This window comes from Diplotaxodon limnothrissa, linkage group LG6 (genome assembly GCF_057381915.1).
Source record: "Diplotaxodon limnothrissa isolate DT_005_m linkage group LG6, D_limnothrissa_male_GT1.1, whole genome shotgun sequence".
NCBI classification, from domain to species: Eukaryota; Metazoa; Chordata; class Actinopteri; order Cichliformes; family Cichlidae; genus Diplotaxodon; species Diplotaxodon limnothrissa.
The window spans coordinates 10,694,767-10,714,908 of record NC_140601.1 but is presented as its reverse complement, the minus strand read 5'-3'; the positions used below and the strand labels follow the sequence as shown (position 1 = coordinate 10,714,908).

The window sequence follows — 20,142 nt, the reverse complement described above, 5'->3', positions numbered from 1 at the left end:
CCCCATAAAATGAGTGGCAGTGGTACATTCCGGCACTGCAGCCTTAATAAACACACATGCCAGGCTGAGGGCAGGTCAGGACCATTTCCTCACCTAGGTGGGTCTCCTGTCTCCACAGCGTAGACGTGGCTGTAAGGTGACACTAAGGTGACCGAGCATGGAAGAGGGTAGGGGAAAAAACAAAAAAAAACAAAAACAAGAAAAACAGAGAGGGCGAGAAGTGGGTGAGAGAGAAAATGGGGCGATGAAGAAAAAAAAAAAAAAAAAAAAAAAAAAAAAAAAGGAAGCGATACATGCTCAGGGACAAACAACTTCTATTTTGGCCTGCCGTGTGTGTCTGTGTGCAAGAGGAGGGGTGAGGACATGAGGGGAGAAAGTGCCTTTTTTTAGAACGGGGGAGTACCAACCAAACAGTGTGAGGTAAGGGACAGACAGGGGAGAGAGGGAGAGCAAGCAAGAGAAGGGAAATGTTGCTCCTTTGATGGTCAGTACCATCCGTGACAAGGAGCAGCGGTACGAGGAGTGCTCTTCATACACCCACACATACAGCCCAGCCGCACTCAAGTTTGACCTGCCAGAGCAGAAATCCATATTTAATCATCACAACAAGCACCCTAAAGACCCTGCCTGGGAGACAGAGAGAGTTTTTTTTAAATTAATCCGAAGATTTGTTCAGGACGAAAGCACCTTCAGCTTCTCGTAAAACTATTTGCATCGGAAATGAGTCCGACAGCAATCTTTATAGGCTAGCAGATGTCACAAGACAAAGACTGCTGAATGCTGCTGTAAGCCAAAGCAAACAAAGGCAGAGTAAGCACACATACGACAGCGAGCAATAGTCGGGTCTCGGTAAACACAAAGCTCAGAAGGCTGATAAGTCAAGCCTTCAAATTTTCATAACCGGTGAGCAAGACTCATATATGCTTGAGAGACCTTTGTACATGCATACAACATATCATTATGATATTTTGTGTGGTAACATTGTATCGATACAGGGACACCAAATATCACTATTAATGATAACAAGAGGGCTCGTTTTACCTGCTAGGAAGCAACCTGTCTGCAAACAGTTGCATTCTTATTTGGACTGATTGCAATCACTCTCAGAGAGATGGTCCAGTGTTTGCAAATAATCCACCAAATTGTAAACACAGATTGCCAACATGTTGCCATCAGTGTGAATGAGTCTGTCAATGAGTACAAGTTGGACTCTACTTAACTGTCTGCATGCTGGTTGTATTCTGGTTATATTTCTATTAGTGCTGTCAGCGTTAATCTCGTTAAAGTCAAGTTAACACCATAACCGCATTAACGCGGCAAATCCCAGTTAGCGAGTTACTGCAGATTGCCCCGTGCGTGGGGTTGCATGGCGCCACAAAGTTTAACTTTGTGGACAATCTGTAGTTGGAAAAAAGCTGATAAATTGTAATATATGTTTTGCAATACACAGTATAATCACAGATTATTAAAAACTGCAATAATATCGTGAAGTATGTAACAATTGTGCGGTGTCTAATCTAATGAACTGGAAAAGAAAGACCTGCAGAGCCTGCAAAGCATTTGATGAACTCTAAATAAACCAAGTGATCAAAAATCATCTGACAATACATAAAAAAAAACTTTTGCAAAATGACAACTAAAGCAAACTAAGGCTGTGTGTGAACGTCCCATCCTGCACTCGCTATCATGAACCTATCACCATCAGGAAACACTGCCTTCTCTGTACGAGGTGTGAAAGTTACCACATTAACACTTGCTCGTCACTTTCAGCACAGCAAATTTACTGCACGCGTAAATTAACAGTGGCACGCAAAACAACCACCGCGTGTCTTTCGTGGCGAGTGAGCTCTTTTTCTAGTTTGCAATGAGATTAAAACAGACACACTGTGGGGGATCCAGAGAACCGAACATTCATGATCCGTAATTAGATACTGACAATACTCGTTGCCATGAGCGCAAATATGGCGTGCAAACACACAAACACACAAAAAAAACAGAAAGAGAGAAGAACAAATATTGTATTATGACTGTCTCTGTCACTGTGGAGAGTTTCTGTGAATGAACCTGTAAGAATTACTAATATAAAAGTGACCACTGAAAGAAGGCCGCGCGACAGGCCTACATCAGGGATGGCAAACTTGTTTGACATCGTGGGCCACACACAGCCCACTTTGATCTTAAGTGGGTCAGATGAGTGAAAACGCTTCCTTCTGTTATTGTAAAGATGTTTAGCTACTCAATGAGTCCCTAAAATAACATTAAAGAAGATTTCAGCAGCGCATCTCACTTTTTCTACATGACAAATGCAGAAAATTACAGCAGTAGTTCTGGCAGCTCAGCGCCCAGATTGTCCTGTATTTATGAAACAAAGTTTTTAGTGATTCATCAACAGACGGTGAAAAAACAGAATCCTCTGCGTCATTTAAATGTCACGTTGCTGCTTGTTGCCCATTATTTATTTCCTGTCAGTGTGCATTAACGGCCACGGTGCAGCTCTTTATCAACAGGAAACGCTGTAAAACGGATTCAAATGCAGCAAAAACTCCACAAATTTAAAACCACCGGTGTTTTTATTTAATAGACCTGGCCTCGATCACACACACACACACACACACACACACGATAGCTTCTCAGCATAGAACACCAGAGCGCCACCTTTCACCTGTTGAGCTGCGAGATGTTATTTTTATCAGCGCAGCTCGTCGCGTGACAGCGACAGTGGCGGGAAAACTCTGTAGCTGTTCGTTCATCCAGGCATCAAACACTCCCCGACCGTCTAATGAGGACTGGGAACACTCAAGCCTAAGGCGAGGTGGGGGGGTGCACCTTCCCACTTCCCCCAAATACCCCTTCCCGAGTGCTGTCTTTAAACACTTGATCCTGCAGCACATGTGGGCAGAAGGGGCTGATCGTGATGCAGGTATGTGCAGGAGATCTGGATTAGATTACACTGGATAAACACATGAGAGGGATTCCAAATCAGCACTCTCCTTTTTTATCCACGTTTCATGCAACGCTCAGTCTTTTCTAGGGCAGGGTCTGTATGCACACGGCGTGAAATAAGATGTCAAACAAGGAAAGAGATGTATGTGTTTGTCAGACTGACTCTCCAGGAATAGTGGGAGCACAGCCAGCAGGCCCAGCGTTTGTCTACAGATGCCAGATCAGAGGTGGAACACAGCTCAATTCCCCCAGCAGCAGCAGAGGCAAGCTGTGCACGTAACCTGCTAGTGGGGTGAGCTCAGTACGATCTTCACATCCTGGAAGCTGGGACGACTCCAGCTTGTGCACAGCACAGATTACAGCCATGGCGGTAATGATGCAACATAGATATTGTATGATCCAGGTACATTTACACTGATTATTTTGAAGCTTTTCCTGCCGTGTTGCTGAGTCGTTTACCCGCCGGCTGGAGGAGACAATGGCTTCTAACTGCTTTAGTGCTCGCCCTGTGCCTCAGCACTGAAAACAACGCACTCACAACAAACGGAATAAAGATCATGTTAGCAGTAACTGCTGGGACCAACGTGGCCTCCAGGATAATTCGGCTTCCCTCAGCTCCAGTTTCATCAGCAGCACTCCTCAGTGTGGAGGTGAGCTAGAGTTACTCTAAGCAGGAGCCAGTCATCCTTTACATTCCCTTCAACATCGTTCTCCATTTTAAACCCGCTCAGCAGGAAACTTGCTTCCCCCAAACGAGTGATGGCGACCGGGATCCATTTACATTCATCCAGCAGCTGCTGAACCGGGCTACAACTGTTCCACTTCAGGAGCGTGCAGAAAATGTGGCACGGGCTAAAACTGCATGCTCCAGAATCAGAACTAGTTTCAGTTGCAACACTTTTTGGTTACCACTTTTGACACTTCTCACTTCATCCCTCACTGCACATGCACGCGTTTCTCAAAGATCCCTTCAAGACCCGTTTCAGATCACTTTGAAAACAGCTCTGCTTAAACGGCGCAACATTCTGGACCCCGGTCCACCTTGCAGGCCACTTTAAAAAGGGGGCCTGAGGAGGCATTCACACAAACATTTTTCAGGCTTCTTACCTCAACCCGCTCTGTGCCCTCACACACGGTCACGCTGAACTGTGAATTTGTCACTTTTTGCTTTCACTTCTTAGGCTGAAACCCAAGAAAAGCGGAACTTTTCAAGCAATCTGTGAAAAAAAAAAAAACAAGAGGTCGAAGCAGCTGCATGTGCAGCCAGCTGTTGGGCATCAGGAAGTGACGATGGTGGCGGCGAGTTAGCGCATGAACAGAGCTGGCAGCAGGCAGCTGGCCTGCTTCATGCTGAGTGCTAATCAAAGCTCTGTTAACTTGGTGAGCGACTGATTGGCACTAACATGATCACACCTGTTGGGCACACCCACTGCCAGCAGCTAAAGCAACACATGCAGGTGGCTCCACCCTAATTCTGAAAATAGTATTCCTTTGTGTGTGTTTTGTGGGTTGTTGCACTACCCGTGTTTACATCCACTCTACTGCAATACTAGAAAGCCAATCCTAGTGAACAAAAGTCAGCCAGCTCTTGCTTTGTTTGGGATTTTCCTTCGTTCATGCAAATCTGTCTTCACTGCCCTTTTGCTGTCCTTCAGTGGCGTTCACACACTGCAGGATATCAGATGTCCGCCTCCATCTGCTTATAACAACAAGACTGGTTTGTGGCCGTTTCCTGCACACATTCTCGCTTTTTAAAAAAAATTCTTATTACAAATTTCAGCGCATTTGACTCAAGAAGCAACGGAGAGGCTGCCGTTTCCTTCTGAGATTCGAGAGCGTCAAAATCCTTCTCGAACTTGATCTGCAGTCAATGCAATATTATCATTACAAGACATTTGACTCTTGGGCGAGTTGGCACTAACAGCTGATTTCCTAACAAAAAAAGGAAGAACAAAGAAGAAAAGAAAAGGGAGAGCCTGCGAAACAGGATGTAGTGCAACAGGAAAAAGGCTGCTGATCTGGGCGCGTAAACCCAGATCACCCCTGGCAATTTTAACTGACAGCCTCTCTGTGTGCCAGCAAAGCCATTTGTTTCGGCCTTGCAACCTGAGTCGCAGGCTGGGGGGGGTGGCGGCGGGGGAAGATAGAGGGCACGCATTAAGGAAAAAACTGTATGAGAGGAGAAAAGGATGAAAGAATGCATGCTGATTGAACTACAGAGAAGAGGTTTTGTGTATACTATAACCTAAAATTTGATCACGTTTTGAAAAAGCTTCAGCATTCCTCGTATTAGAAACCGGGCGGATGATGGGACCAGCAGCGAAGTTTGTTTTCTGCTGCCGCTGGGAAAAACAGACAGAGGACAAATCATCTGTCGGCCTTAAACGACAGGTTCAACGCTTATTCGCCTCTTTGTCAGGAGTTAGACACAAGTCAGGGGTTCCTGCATTTGCAGGGTAAAAAAAACAAAACGTGAGATTTGGCAGATTAGGATTTACCCGTAACGGTCGCGGCACGCTTCACGTTTTCGACTCCCTTATCTGAGGTTTCCTCTCTCTTATACGTGCCAGTAAAGCAGACCTGAAGAGAAACTCACAGCGTATGAGCGACAGCGGGAGAAATCTCTTGAGTGTGCTCTTAATCAAATCTGGCAAATGATGCGAGCTTCAGCTGTGGGGCTCAGGTGGATCTGCCGAGTCCAGGCAGTTTTTAAGGGCCCCCCTCTCTCCACCCAGGCCTACCGAGTACTAATCCCTCATCCTCACTAGTCATCCAGTGCATCCGTTCGCTCCCTGTCTTGCTCGCTGCACGTCTTCATTCTGACTGCAGTGTGTTTCAAACCCTTTCAGTTTCTGCTCCTCCTCCTGCAAACACTACCACCGTTACCACACACACACACACCTCACAGACTCTTGCACGAGGCCCTGTCTCTCAGCATCAGCATCAACTGTGAAGTTAAAAGGCCAGCATTCCCGTGAGAGACGGTCTTTGTTGATGCTGCTGTTTGAAACGTGGGGCTGTGGGATGTTTGTTAGGACATCGGTGGACCATTTGAACGCACGTCGTGATAACTGCAGACAACCGCAGCAGCAGAAATCCTTCTGTAAGCTGTAAGCATGGTGAGAAACTTCCTGCTGCCCTCTAGCTCAAATTCATTTCCTGCCTGCTCTCTTTACACCCTGCCAGGTACTGATCTGGTACCAAACAGCTGCCAGGAAAAGTCGAAGTGTTAGCCCACTATCTCACTGTGGATTCAACTTAGACCTGCTTAGACCAACTTAGAACTTCTCAAATTTGTGTCGTTACTAAACAGACATTGTAAAAAAGAAAAAGCCCAAAAGAAGCATCTTTATCCTCGGAGAACTGAATGAGCGCGCTCATCACTGACGCACCGCTTCGTGTAGTCACACCTGGGATCTGCCAGGTAGTGCAGTCTGCTATTGTTGCACCACAGAGCCTCTCTAATGGAGCTACAGCCGATTAATTGTTATGCTCCAGAGTAACGGCTGACGTATTGAAACAGGAAGAGGTTTACTGTTTTCTTTCCACAGAACTCTAATAGTCAAAACCTTCGATCAAGCTCACGCAAAGCCTGCTCAATGGTGGATCAGCTTATTCAACCCCGTAGTACTCGCACCCCCACCGCAGCAGGGTTGGATATCCCAAAGCACCAGTCAGGGAGCAGCAGACTCACTCCTGTGGGAAATTAGAAAAGAATTCAGCTAGCAGAGGTTGTGTTCTGGTTTTGGTTTCACTTTGACGAGACATGGAAAGTAGAGTTATTCAGTGAAGGCCTCAGCTGTCGCAAACAGAAGTCAGCTGCTTGGAAAAGGATGATTCAGACCTCTAAGGTCATGTGCTGGGAGAACTTTACGCTGAGCTGTGAGCAGCGGTGACAAGACTCACGGCTTCCATCGTTTCAGGTGTTTGAAACGGCTGAAATTAGCCTCTACGGAGGTTCTGCTCTCATTCTTCCTGTTAAGAGGAGTTCTTCTGTTGCCAGCTGATTGCCAATTGGTTCCTTCCGTTATGCTGCCCGATCTTTACCTCACAATTTAGACAGCCTGAAGAAGAGTACTGTTGGGAATCTAATGGATGTATCTTAATGAGAATCAAATGCCAAAACCTTAAAGTTCCAGTGCACCGTCAACCCACTGAGTGACGTGAAACATGAGCACGATTAGCCTCAGCTTTAGTCTTTAGCATCTTGTATCGCTGCTTCTTTGAGGCTGATACATCTCTGCACATATTTCGCATCTCCTTCCAGTGCCCAGAATGGCCAGCAGACTAGCCTGTCATGGTGCTTGAACATCAAGTCTAACATACACAGGACAAAACATTTCCAATGAACCCAGTAAGGAACAATCATGTCTACACATCTGCTCCTGTCTTCTTCTGTTTTCAGCAACTTCCACAACCTGACTCGGGCACAAACACACCTTCTTACATTGCAGTCTTATACCCTGGGCTCAGTGCAATGGCAGGGGTCTTCTACACGTCACAACCCGCCCCTGCCCACCCCACCCCTGCACACTCCCCGCCCAACCTCCACATCCCGGAATCAACATAAAGGGAAAAGACAACAGGAAAGAAAAAAAAAAGAGTGGAGCATCTCTTACCCATCTGTGCCGGATGTCTTTCAGAGGGTCATGGTGGATGAGAGCCCTGCTGATCGGAGTCGAGCCTGTCGGTTGCACTGCAGAAGCCACTATGCCATCGCATCGGTGATGCTGGAGACTGGCTGATAACTGGGGCCGGGGTCTCTCTCTCTCACTCTGCTGAAGGCGGGTTACTGTGCGGTTATCTCGCCTTCGCTGTTTTTGTTTTTTTCCTTTATCCGCCGGATCGGATGTGCAGATAATCGTCCCAAGCTGGACCCGACTGGGGGTGGGCGGGGGGATCCTATGGGTGATGGCTCACAGCCTCCTCTCCTAGCTCAGCCCCTGATGCTGCTCCTCCGACAGACACGAGCAGCGGTTCGCCCCACAGATACTCACAGCAGAGGCACGGAAAGCAAAAGCCAAACAGCAATAACGTACAAAAATAGGATGGAGACGGAATGATGCGAAGGGACTCGGGGGTGTCACTAGTGTCGATGGTGCTGGTGGTGCCAGGCGGGAGATAGAGGGGGTGATAGCTGCTTTCTGCCGCGCTGATTGCCGTTTTCCGTCGTGTTTACGAGCCGCTGTCGCCTCCTCCCTCCGTCTCCTCGGTCTCTGTCCACGATGCGTCCCTCTCTCTCCCGTCCTCCGCGACGCCTTTTCCGCTCACAGGAGGAGAAGAACCCCCGCTACTCCTCGGCGTTCACGTATATTCTCATAATCTGCCCTCTATTCCTCTCGATCGGAGCTGCGAAGAGCAGGAGGAGGTGCAGATGAGTGTGCGTGCGTGTGTGTGTGTGTGTGTGTGTAGGGGGGGTGGGTGGCGTTGGGGGGAGCAAGTGGAAGAAAACTAAGGGAGCGGAAGGAGGAGCCCCGTGAGGAGAGAGCTCCTCCCCCCGTTATGCTGCTTATCAGCGGGACGGAGGGGGCGCCCATCATGAGATTTGAAAAATGAGATATGACCGTGCAGCGGCTGGAACATATAAGACTGTTATTGCTGTGACCTCACCTGTGATCCACGCAGAGCTCGCCTGTAAACGCTGCCTGTATTTAAGACACCCCACCCCCTTTTTTTCTGCAGAACTGCAAGAAAACTGTATGTCCATATAGCAGGGACCCCGTGAGGCACACCAGACCCTGTTGTTGGATACAGTGTGAGGAGACACACACACCGACTGCTGTCAGGCAATGTGATGTATGTCCTGAAGGGGGCGCCAGAGAAACAGCAGGTTGTAACTCGGAGCTCACCTCGGGCAATGTTGCCCTTCAGTTAAACGCAAACGGTGCAGCTCTTATATTCGTTCAGTGTTATTGAACTAGGAGCTGGTTATGTGTAAATAGTGGAAAAAGTGGAACACAGGGAATTTTTCTCTCAGTTTTAAATCAAATCAAATCAAATCACTTTTTATTGTCACATCACATGTGCAGGCACACTGGCACAGCACATGCGAGTGAAATTCTTGTGTGCGAGCCCCACAAGCAACAGAGATGTGCAAACACAACAACACAAACGAGCAAAATACAAGAATGGCCAACCTGAAACTAATAAATATATGTACAATATATAATAGTGTATGCATTTCTGGATGTGTATACTAAATATTTTCCTACGTGTGTGTGTGTGTGTGTGTGTGTGTGTGTGTGTGTGTGTGTGTGTGTGTGTGTGTGTGTATACACATTTTTACAAATTAAATAGTAAAAAAATAAAATAAAATAATAATAATAATAATAATAATAATAAAATATATAAAATATACAGAGTTGAATATGTGCAAAACAAGTGGCATTTATATACAGTGTGGAGTGCATAATGTTGAAGTTCCAGTAGTGAAGCTGAGGTGTCTATGACGTGTTCAGCAGTCTGATGGCCTGGTGGAAAAAGCTGTCTCTCAGTCTGCTGGTACGGGACCGGATGCTGCAGAACCTCCTTCCTGATGGAAGCAGTCTGAACAGTTTATGGCTGGGGTGACTGGAGTCCTTGATGATCCTCCCCACTTTCCTCAGGCAGCGCTTCCTGTAGATGTCTTGGAGGGAGGGAAGCTCACCTCCAATTATCCGTTCAGAGCACCGCACTACTCGCTGGAGAGCTTTGCAGTTGTAGGCGGTGCTGTTGCCATACCAGGTGGTGATGCATCCAGTGAGGATGCTCTCAATGGCACAGTGATAGAAGGTCCTGAGGATGCGGGGGCTCATGCCGAATCTTTTCAGTCTCCTGAGAAAGAAGAGGCGCTGCTGCGCCTTCTTCACTGTTTTGTTTGTGTGTACTGACCACGTAAGATCCTCAGCCAGATGTACTCCAAGGAACCGGAAGCTGCTCACTCTCTCCACAGCAGCGCCGTTGATGGTGATGGGGGTGTGTACTTCTCTGCACCTCCGGAAGTCCACTATCAACTCCTTTGTCTTTGCGACGTTGAGGGTGAGATGGTTGTCTTGACACCAGTGGGTCAGGGCGCTGACCTCCTCCCTGTAAGCCGTCTCATCACCGTTGGTGATAAGACCCACCACTGTAGTGTCGTCCGCAAACTTCACAATGATGTTGGAGCTGTTAGTGGCTGTGCAGTCGTAGGTGTAGAGTGAGTACAGGAGAGGGCTCAGTACACACCCCTGTGGAGCACCAGTGTTCAGTGTGATGGGGGATGAGGTGATGCTGCCCAGTCTGACCACCTGGCGTCTGTCAGACAGGAAGCTAAGGATCCAGCTGCAGAGGGAGCTGCTCAGTCCTAGATCCTGCAGTTTCCTGTCCAGCTTCGAGGGAACGATGGTATTGAATGCTGAGCTGTAATCTACAAACAGCATCCTCACATACGTGTCTCTCTTCTCCAGGTGTGACAGGGCAGTGTGTAGTGTCAGGGCTATGGCATCATCAGTGGACCTGTTGTGGCGGTATGCAAACTGTAGAGGGTCCAGTGAGTCGGGTAGTGCAGAGCAGATGAAGTCCCTGACCAGCTTCTCGAAGCATTTGCTTACGATGGGGGTCAGGGCTACAGGTCGCCAGTCGTTCAATGAGGAGATGGTGGAGGATTTGGGTACAGGGACGATGGTGGCCATTTTGAAGCAGGCTGGGACTACAGACAGAGAGAGGGAAAGGTTGAAGATGTGCGTGAACACTCCAGCCAGCTGAGCCGCGCATGACCTGAGGACGCGGCCGGGAATCCCGTCCGGACCAGTAGCTTTGCGTGCGTTCACCTTCCTGAAGCACTTCCGCACATCCTCCTCAGACACAGTGTGCGCACTGACGTCATCCGCGGTGCGCACACTGTCCGGTCTCATGGTGTTCGCTGTGTCGAATCTAGCGTAGAATACGTTTAGATCCTCACACAGAGAGGCCGTGGTCTGCGGTGTGCTGGTTTTCCCTCTAAAGTCTGTGATCGTGTTTAGTCCCTGCCACATACTCCGAGGGTTGTCAAACTGTTGTTCCACCCTGTCCCTGTACTCACGTTTGGCTGCTTTGATCGTCTTCCGGAGTTGGTAATGTGCGTGTTTGTAGTCCGATGTGTTCGCGGAGGCAAAGGCGGTGTTCCGTGCCGCCAGTGCCGCGCGAACATCTCCGTTAATCCAGGGTTTTTGATTTGGGAAGGATTTGACTGTTCTGGATGGGACGACATCTTCCACGCATTTCCTGATAAATCCACAGACTGAGTCTGTGTATTCATCAATGTCTCTGGCGGCCACGTGAAACATTTCCCAGTCCGCGTGATCAAAACAGTCCCGCAGCGCAGACTCCGATTGGTCCGTCCAACAGTGCACCGCCCTCCGGGTTGGAGCTTCCTGTTTCAGCTTCTGCCTGTAGGCGGGCAGGAGCAGGATGGAGCAGTGATCTGATTGGCCGAATGGGGCGCGGGGGAGGGCTTTGTACGCATCCCGGAAAGAGGTGTAACAGTGGTCGAGTTGCCGGTTTCCACGTGTGTTGAAAAGGATGTGTTGATGGAGTTTTGGTGAGACTTTCTTCAGGTTTCCCTTATTAAAGTCTCCGGCTGTGATAAACGCTGCCTCTGGGTGTGCGGTTTCCTCGCTGCTGATCGCGCTGTACAGTTCCCTGAGTGCTCGGTCAGTGTCGGCTTGTGGGGGAATGTAAACAGCCGTAATAATCACTGCTGTAAATTCCCTCGGTAGCCAGAATGGCCGGCACTTAATCATCAGGTACTCCAGGTCCGGTGAGCAGAAGGATTTGACCGGGTGCACGTTTGCATAATCACACCAGCTGTTGTTGATCATGAAACACACACCACCGCCTCTGCTTTTCCCAGTAAGATCCTGTGACCTGTCCGCGCGGTGCACAGAGAACCCCGGCAGTTGTATTGCGGAGTCCGGTACTTTGTCCGATAGCCAGGTTTCTGTGAGGCAGATCACGCAGCAGTCCCGCATCTCTCGCTGGAATGAGATCCGTGCCCGAAGCTCGCACAGCTTGTTCTCCAGAGACTGCATATTAGCCAGTAATAAACTGGGTAACGGTGGTCTGTAAGTGCGCCGTCTCAGTCGAACCAGAACGCCAGATCTTCTCCCTCTCCCTTAGTATTTTTTTAAAGTAATAACATGTGATTTTCAGTCATGAGCGGGTTAAAATGATGGCCCAGTTCAGTATAATACTATCCATTACACATGTGTTTAGATAGCTGAACGGCCGCTTTGCTGCTATGACAAATCCATATTTGGCTCTTTAGGCACCATTAAGTGCAGAGCTGGATGTAAACCTGCACCTTTCCCAAACAAATCCAACACATATACACTACACTGCCCAGTGTCACCTTCCTTTACACACACACACACATACACCATTTTTAATCCGTAACTATTCCTACTCTGTTTTTTTAATTCCTGCCTTCGCCCTGGCTTGTTTTCTTTTCATTTCTAATCCTACTGCCTTTTATTATTATAATGTTTACTATTAGTAGTAGTAGAAGGAGTAGCAGCAATCTCCCCATTGCTTCCAATTGTCCCTCTTTGTCTCCAAAGTTATTCTATCAATCTCTTTTGTTGGCTTCCTGTTTTATTTTGGAGGTTACTGTTACTGGTACTTCCTGTCTGGCCCCTGATTCCCTCATTCCTTCCACCTGTTGCTCATTGCATGCACCTGTGTTTCGTGTGTTTAGCATGTGTGCGTGCGTGCATCCTGAATTCCCTTCCCCATGTGTTTGTCGTGCTCTTCCTTTCTTCTGGCTGATCGTTGCCTCTGTGCTCATTCTGCCTGTTTAGATTGCACATTTCTGTTGGTCTTCTTGTTTGTTTTTTCTTTGTTTTGGCAATGTTTAGATATTATGTAGACTTTGTGTATTTTTTTTGGGGGGGGTATATCTATCAGCTACAACAAAGGCTCACTTCTGATTTAGTGTTCTGCGTCCTGTATCTGGGTCCTCTATACGCCACAGCTTGCACATATGCAGACTTCAAAACTTCAAATTTGATGTATGCAGTAAACGAGGAAGAGCTGAAGGCGTGGGACGATGTATTTCTTTTTCTAAAAATCCCTTTAATAATGATGCTTCAGGTCAGATTTAATGTAAGTGTGCTGATTATGTTTCTTTATCCCTTTATGGCAAATGAATTACACTCAGGATATGAGCGTAGGTAGGAGGAGAGAGTGTCTGCTACCATGACTATCAGCAGGCAAACAAATGCAATGTTTAGCATCTGCTGAGAGCTGGAGTGTGCAAACACATTTGTGTATCATTAACATTTTTTTAAATGACACGATTATGTTCTACGCTAGTATGTAACAAAAGCATGTCTATCTGGTTTTGTGATTACTCTGTGCCACGCAAGAGAGTCCAGGCAGAAGCTAAAGTTGGTTCATCCTGAGTTATTCTGCACCAAGAAATGACAGATGTAGTCAGAATAAGCACACAAAGTGTGAGTCTGTATCTCCATTGTTATCGTCAGCTACAGTCTTCATAGTTTGTACTTTACTAACATCATGGCTCTGGTACCGAACAAGTGTGGACAAGCGTTGCACGTCGAGCCCCTCCCTTATCCCCACGTCTCTATTAAGACGCATTACATGCAAAATAAATAAATAAATCAGAGAAAGAATTTAAAACTAATAAAAAAATAAAATATCTAAAGTTTCCATTGGTTTAATTAGCTTACCAAAGTAAATCTCAAACAAACACAAATGTTTTTTTGGAGAAAAAGTCAAATTCCTGCATGCACACAGTGTGAAGCGTAAGAGTTAATCTAGCAAAAATTAATGGCTATCTGTAATAAGCTGGTTATTATTCTAACATGTCTACCAACTTGTGTCCTCCTCCTGCCTGTGGCAAAGGGTGGAGGACTATTCATGCTATTTGTGGCTATGCATGCTTGAATAAACTGGAACAATAAACTGCACCAACCCTTAAAAGGAAACAACCTCCGAGGGGTGAATGTTCCTCTTTGTCACATTGCTTAACTTAACTCAGGGTTTCACTGAAGTCATGCAGTGAGACCAGGCCCGAAAGCCTCTTGCTTAAAGAAGAAAGAACATCTCTGCTTGTTCTTTTCAAGACTGACAGAAACAGGGGAAGTGATTCCTAATGCACCTAATGTGCACATTACAAGCTCACGTTGCACAAGTTTGCCTCAGTACCCGAGACCGCCATCGCTTCAATGTAGATCTGTAGCCTAAAGACCTTCACACGCCGAGCGCGTTTAGAAAGAGACGTAAATCAGAATGTCAGTGAGGTAGTTTGAGCTGTCGTTATCAGAGTTAGCACCAGAGCAGGTAGAGAGCTGATTGTCCAGAGAGCAGCGCCTGGTAAAACAATATTATTTTATGTCTATATAAGTAGCAGTGCGCACTTTGATCTACGAGTCCACTTGTTGCCAGTCACTGCCAGATTGCAGTGATCTGATTGGTCAGATCTTTTTATTTGCATGTGAAAAATTGGAAACGTTTACTCAGTGGGTGTAAACAGCTGCATTAACAACAGGTGAGTCAGAAAAACATTTTGAACCCATGAATTTTCTCATGAATCTTACACGTCCGGTGTGTAGATGCCTTACAGCAATCGAAGCTGTGAGTTACAATAATAAGAGGCTCAATGAGTTGATCACGCAAACGTTTTTATACAAACCGATGCTGTCAAGCATCAGAAGCTGCCCTCTGGTTTCTACTTCATGTGGATAAACAAAGCCCGCTGTCCTTCACAAATTTAGTCCAGGGTTTTTGAAAGGAACACCTGAGAGATCTAAAGTCAGCTAGTATTTCATCCTTTGTACATCTGCCTGGCGCTAGCAGGTGTAACAAAGGATTTACATATCTCCCCAACTTTGTGTGACTTCACCCGTTTCCATTTTAGTTTCAGGTTACACTTGAGTCCCTTTTTCTGAGACTCGGGTCTCGAGGGAGCTCAAGGAGTCTAGATGCTCATTATTTGGCAGCTGTGATATGGTTCAGATTTTAAATAGCCTGTGATCCATTGCTTTTTAACAAGTGTCTGTATCAGTAAGCCAGTGAAGTTGGCAACATCTCTTCTTATTAGTGATACAGTAAATACAGCTGGATGCTAAGCCCCCTAGAGCGTAACATCCCTCATAACAGCCTGAGATCTTCAACCTCAAAGCCTCACTTTGTTCGCCCTCTGAGCAATCAGCAGCCACTGTGGGGTGGGGGGAGGGGGGTTAGAGACCTACACTGTGTCTGCACTTTAAATATTGATATCAGCCTGTCAGCAGTCTGAGTGCGACACTTTTTTTTTTTTATGGCTCACACCAGAAGTCTGTCCTGTCTCACGAAGCAGGATTATGAAGATGCTTTTAATGATAGCTAGAGCCAAAGCAGATCTGACACATACTGTCACTCTGCTGTCGGGGTCATAGCTTCTGTTAAAGTACCCAAAGCTACACCCTCTGATTCATCTGGGTCAATCATGGGTACGTTGGCTGATTTCAGGGATTATTTTATGCTCACTGCACTAAAACTGTCTCTGGAAAAACATATATATGTCTTGACCCTTGTGCCTTACCATGTAACATCAGCAAAACTGTGTTAACCTGGTTACTTTCTGCAAGTCGCTGGAAAAACTGGTATGGTTAGGGTTAGGCTCTGTTTTAAGCCATGAATGAAACAAGTGTTTTCAGGAACTATGAGATGTTATCTTTTGGCCTTATAGTTGTTAATAATTCCTTTCAGCTTTCCGAAAATAAGTGAGAAGTCTGAACCAAACCAGGTCACTGCTATCCTGGTCGATGTTAGGAAGTTCTGCATGTAACAGAACGCGTTCAGGGCTCTAACATGAGCACAGAACAGGAGAAACACCAGCGTGCCTTTCCAGAGGAAAATCTACCGGGTGAACCAGATAGTCATTTAATCTCCATCTCACATCCAGAACACAATCACACCTTTATACCAGCAGATTTAAACGGTTCATGAAACTGGAACAAAACAGTCTCTGTAAAAAAGTCTCAGTTTAAAAGAAACGGGACAAACAAAGATCCAGTTCTCAACACGCATCTCATTTTCACAGAAGTTTCCTAGAATGTCTGCACCCAAGGCAACACACACAGGATAAAATATTCAGCAAAAGACTCTTCTCAGATGACACCTTTGTTCCAAGTTTTCCTTGGATACAATTTTAGGGCGACAGGAATCTGGATATGGAGACAGAGCGAGAGCACTGGACTTTCCAGACGGATATAGTGTGTAAACCAAATACAAGGGAAAGATCAATGCTTTATGAGACAGGAAGAGAAGCATTTAATTGCTTCTGTTTTTTTCATGGAGCCAGGGTGTGGTTAGGGTCCCGTAAAACCTGGAAGTCAGTCATCTGTAGGTGGATTTGTAATGTGTTCAATGTGTAGGAGATTACTGCTGACTGGGAAACGCTTCCTGCGCTTGCTTATCACTATTGCTCGGGGCTGTTTGATTACGAGGGAAACGTTACGAGTGGGGAGACAAAAGGGCGGAAAGAGAAACTGAGGACTAATTTCTGCTCTTCCATACTTCCAGTGACTTTTTCCCCCTTTGTGTTCATCAGCACACTCTGAACGAGCAGGTTTTGCTGTGTCGTTTACTCTGAGAGACAAAAGTGTCAGACTTCATTACAGCACACAGGAAGCATTTCAAAACGCTTGACAGAATAAAAACCACAGAACTTTCTCACGCTATCAAAATAGTGGCAGACGTGCTGTCACGGCTGCATCTTTTTAAACACACGGACTAACAGCTCTCCGCTTTTCCTCCACATAGATATTTCAGTTTGCGGCGTTTTTAAATATTAAAGTGGTGCATGTTTACCTTTCCCAGTTTTCTCCTGCCTCTCGCAGCCACAGTCAGCGGTCCAGGATCAGGTAGACAGCGTCCTGTCTGTTGTGCTCTCTTTTTTTTTTTTTCCAGGCAGGTAATGAGCTCTTCCATTAAAGGTGAGAAGTATCAGGTGAGCGTGGGCTGAACAAACACAGCATTCTGCAATCTCCTTGGTCACAAAGTACAGCAAATATTACACTCCAGTGGTTTTGCTTACGCCCTAAACACACCCACGTGGTGATGGTCTATCAAGTCACTGTTTAACACCATGCCTGAGAATGTTAACAAAACCTGAGGACACGGTATGATGTGCTGTGGTGACAGTTACTGCTCTTCTATTTTTTTTTAAATGCTGAATTACAGAAAGAAGAGGGTTGAAAACATATTTGATCTACTGCACAATGGTTAATGGTTATCAACCGACTCACACTATAACCAGGGTTTGCCTCTTAACTTCATTTAATTTTACAGTACTCTGTTTTTGAACAGATGGGGTAGCCTGACCTCATTTTTATCTGTAGTTAAATCAACGTTAAGCTACTGCTGCAGGAATCATAAAAACAACAACACAAAAATAACACAAAACTATCGATTGTCACGTATTTTGACTCAAAAACATGTCAACACCTTGTTTTTTTTTACAGCACTTTTGACTGACTTTTATCAGATGATCTTGAAAAGGTTTGTTTTTAAGATAACTGCGTAAGCACTGCACATATCTTTATGTCGAATTGCTGAGACTACTTGAAGTAAAACTTGTATGCAGACACCTGTTCATACTGACAGTTTAAAAAGAATAAACCTCCAAAAACTCTGTATGTAAAGGATGGAGGGAAAAATGGAGCCAGTGCAGAAATGACTGACTTGCCTACCTTACCTCATAAAAAGGGAGTCAAAGGCTTGTTTTACCATAAATGTCTATAAAACCTTTTTCTTTATTATCCAGAGGAATCGCCTCCCTCTTGGTATAAAAAAGAATGCAGACTACAGTCGTTTCCTCACTGGCTCCACTTTTTACACACAGAGCTTTCAATAGAAACAAGGTGTTGACAATGATGAATCATGGCTCAATGTTCTACACGTTTTTCCTGTTTTTTGTGACCTGCTGCTTCATAGTTTAAAGTTGATTTAACTACAGATTAAAACGAGGTCCGGTTACACCATCTGTTCATGTACATCTGTGTTTTAACACGTTATGCGTTTCCTTAATAAGGTTTCTGTGCCTTTAAAAGCATTTTTATAAACTTTAATAGAATTCAGCTTTGAAACATCGATTTCTCTTCGCTTTCTTAAGCGTCCGCACATTCTGCTGCTCTCTGGCTTTAATGTTGCTACACAAGCGTAATTAGGTTCTTAGTCAATCACATGATTGGGTATAAAAAGAGCATCTAAGAGAAGGACAGTTCCTCAGAAGTAAAGATGGGAAGAGTTTCACCTCTGTTCAAAACTCTCTACAAAGGGTGGGACATATTTCTTCTGCAAGTGAAGACACTGTCTCCTCTGGGCCAAAGCTCATCTAAAATGGACTGAAGCAAAGGGGAAAACTCTAGTTAGATGAATAAATTGTGAAATTATTTCCTGGGAACATGGAAATTGGGCTTGTTATCCGAGGTCAGTTCTGAAACGCTTCCATCAGCTTGTATATCTGGAAAGGCACCATCATTGCTGAAAGGCATAAACAGGTTTTAGAGCAACATTTGCTCCCATCCAGATAATGTCTCTTACAGGGTGGGCCTTGTGAAGTCTTAAGCAAGACAATAACAAAACCACATGCTGCATCTCATATAAAAGCATGGCTTTGGACTAGAAGAGTCCTGGGGTTAACTTTCAACAATTTGGCCCACCATCAAATGAAAAATTTGACAAATTTGTTTTATTATAGTCGACAATTAATAAAACATGGGTGTATGAGACCCTGCTACTGTCACCCCAAGACTCACAGGTACAGCTGGGCTAAGACCTAGACATTAGAAACTCGACAACAAGGAGCTAACCTTGGGTCACTAAAGCAGACAAATATTGCTTATATATGCTGAGAAAAAAGTGGATGAATTATTTCAGAAAGGAACAGCTGTCATCCTCCAAGGCCACACATGCCTACATCTGGCTCATCCTGCAACCGCATCAAACAACACAGTCGGTCATATTTTACACGACACAGTACGTTGCTTCTTCAGCAAAGCAGCGGCAGCAAAAGGGACACAGTATGCACTGTGATGTGGGTCTGACATTCAAAAAATAAATAAAAATGGTTGATTGTATAGTAAAGTAGCAAAATGCCAATAACACTCATGGCATGAAATGAAGAATGAAGCTCGTCCAGAGTCCGAAAGTCCACACGAGGAATCTATTGAGATCCACAAAGAAACTGAAATTTGTTTGGATTACATTCGCTGAGCTAATTGTGATTGAAGATGGAAGAAAAACAAGAGCCAAGAAGAGGAAAATTATTCAGAAAAAGCATGCAAGTTTTTTTTTCCCCACCAAAGATATCAGCATGCACTCCTCCGGCGAAGAAAATCAATAACTTTATTAGCATTAACAAATTAAAATGTGCAAGTACAGGGAGTGTAAGAATCATCTGGAAGACAAAGCAAGAGTTTTAAAGGTTGGCTGCAAAGTAATCAATGTACATAATCAATATATGTCTGCGGTTTGATTCATAATTTTAAGTGGTGAATCGGGAAAGCTTGTTTTCTAATCTATAACGGCGTGTAAAAACCTGCGGACCAGAAGGTTGTGTTACAGGAATTTGACATGTGACCATTAGTCAGATATGAATTCATGAAGTGGGTCTTTGTTGTAACCTTATACATAAATTTAGAAAACCACTTTTTTTGTCAGAGATATATGATAGGAAGAAGAAATGGCCACTTCATTAGGTGCACCTCACTAGTGCCTTCAGAACTGCCTCGGTTCTTGGAAACAGTCCTGGAAACATCTCTTAGAGACTTTCATCCATATTGACATGATAGGATCACACAGTTGCTGCAGATGTGAATCTCCTGTTCCATCCCATCGGTGCTCTGTTGTACTGGGATATGGTGATTGTGGAGGTCATTTGAGCACAGTGAACTCAGCGTCATGTTTAAGAAACCACTCAGAGATGATTTGAGCTTTGTGACAACGGTGTGTTATCCTGCTGAAAGCAGCCATCAGAAGATGGTCAGTAGCAACACTCAGATAGGCTGTGGTGTTCAAATGATGTAGCATTAAGAGGCCCACAGTGTACCACGAAAATATCCCCCAGACCATTACAGCCTGAATTACTGATACAAAACAGGCTGGATTAATGCCTTTATGTTATTTACACCTAATTCTGCTCCTGATATCTGAGGGTTGCAGCAGCTCAGGAGACTCATAAGACCAGACGACATT

At 45.4% G+C, this 20,142-nt stretch overlaps 1 protein-coding gene across 1 annotated transcript in view; it reads right to left on the bottom strand.

The window, feature by feature from the left end:
• The window catches only part of mgat3b (beta-1,4-mannosyl-glycoprotein 4-beta-N-acetylglucosaminyltransferase b), a 56,681-nt gene extending 48,341 nt beyond the window's left edge, over positions 1-8,340 (bottom strand). The window contains exon 1 of the mRNA XM_085356781.1: positions 7,563-8,340. The gene's annotated coding sequence lies outside the window, so the exon portion shown is untranslated. The remainder of the gene's footprint in view (positions 1-7,562) is intronic.
• Positions 8,341-20,142: the final 11,802 nt, after the last annotated feature.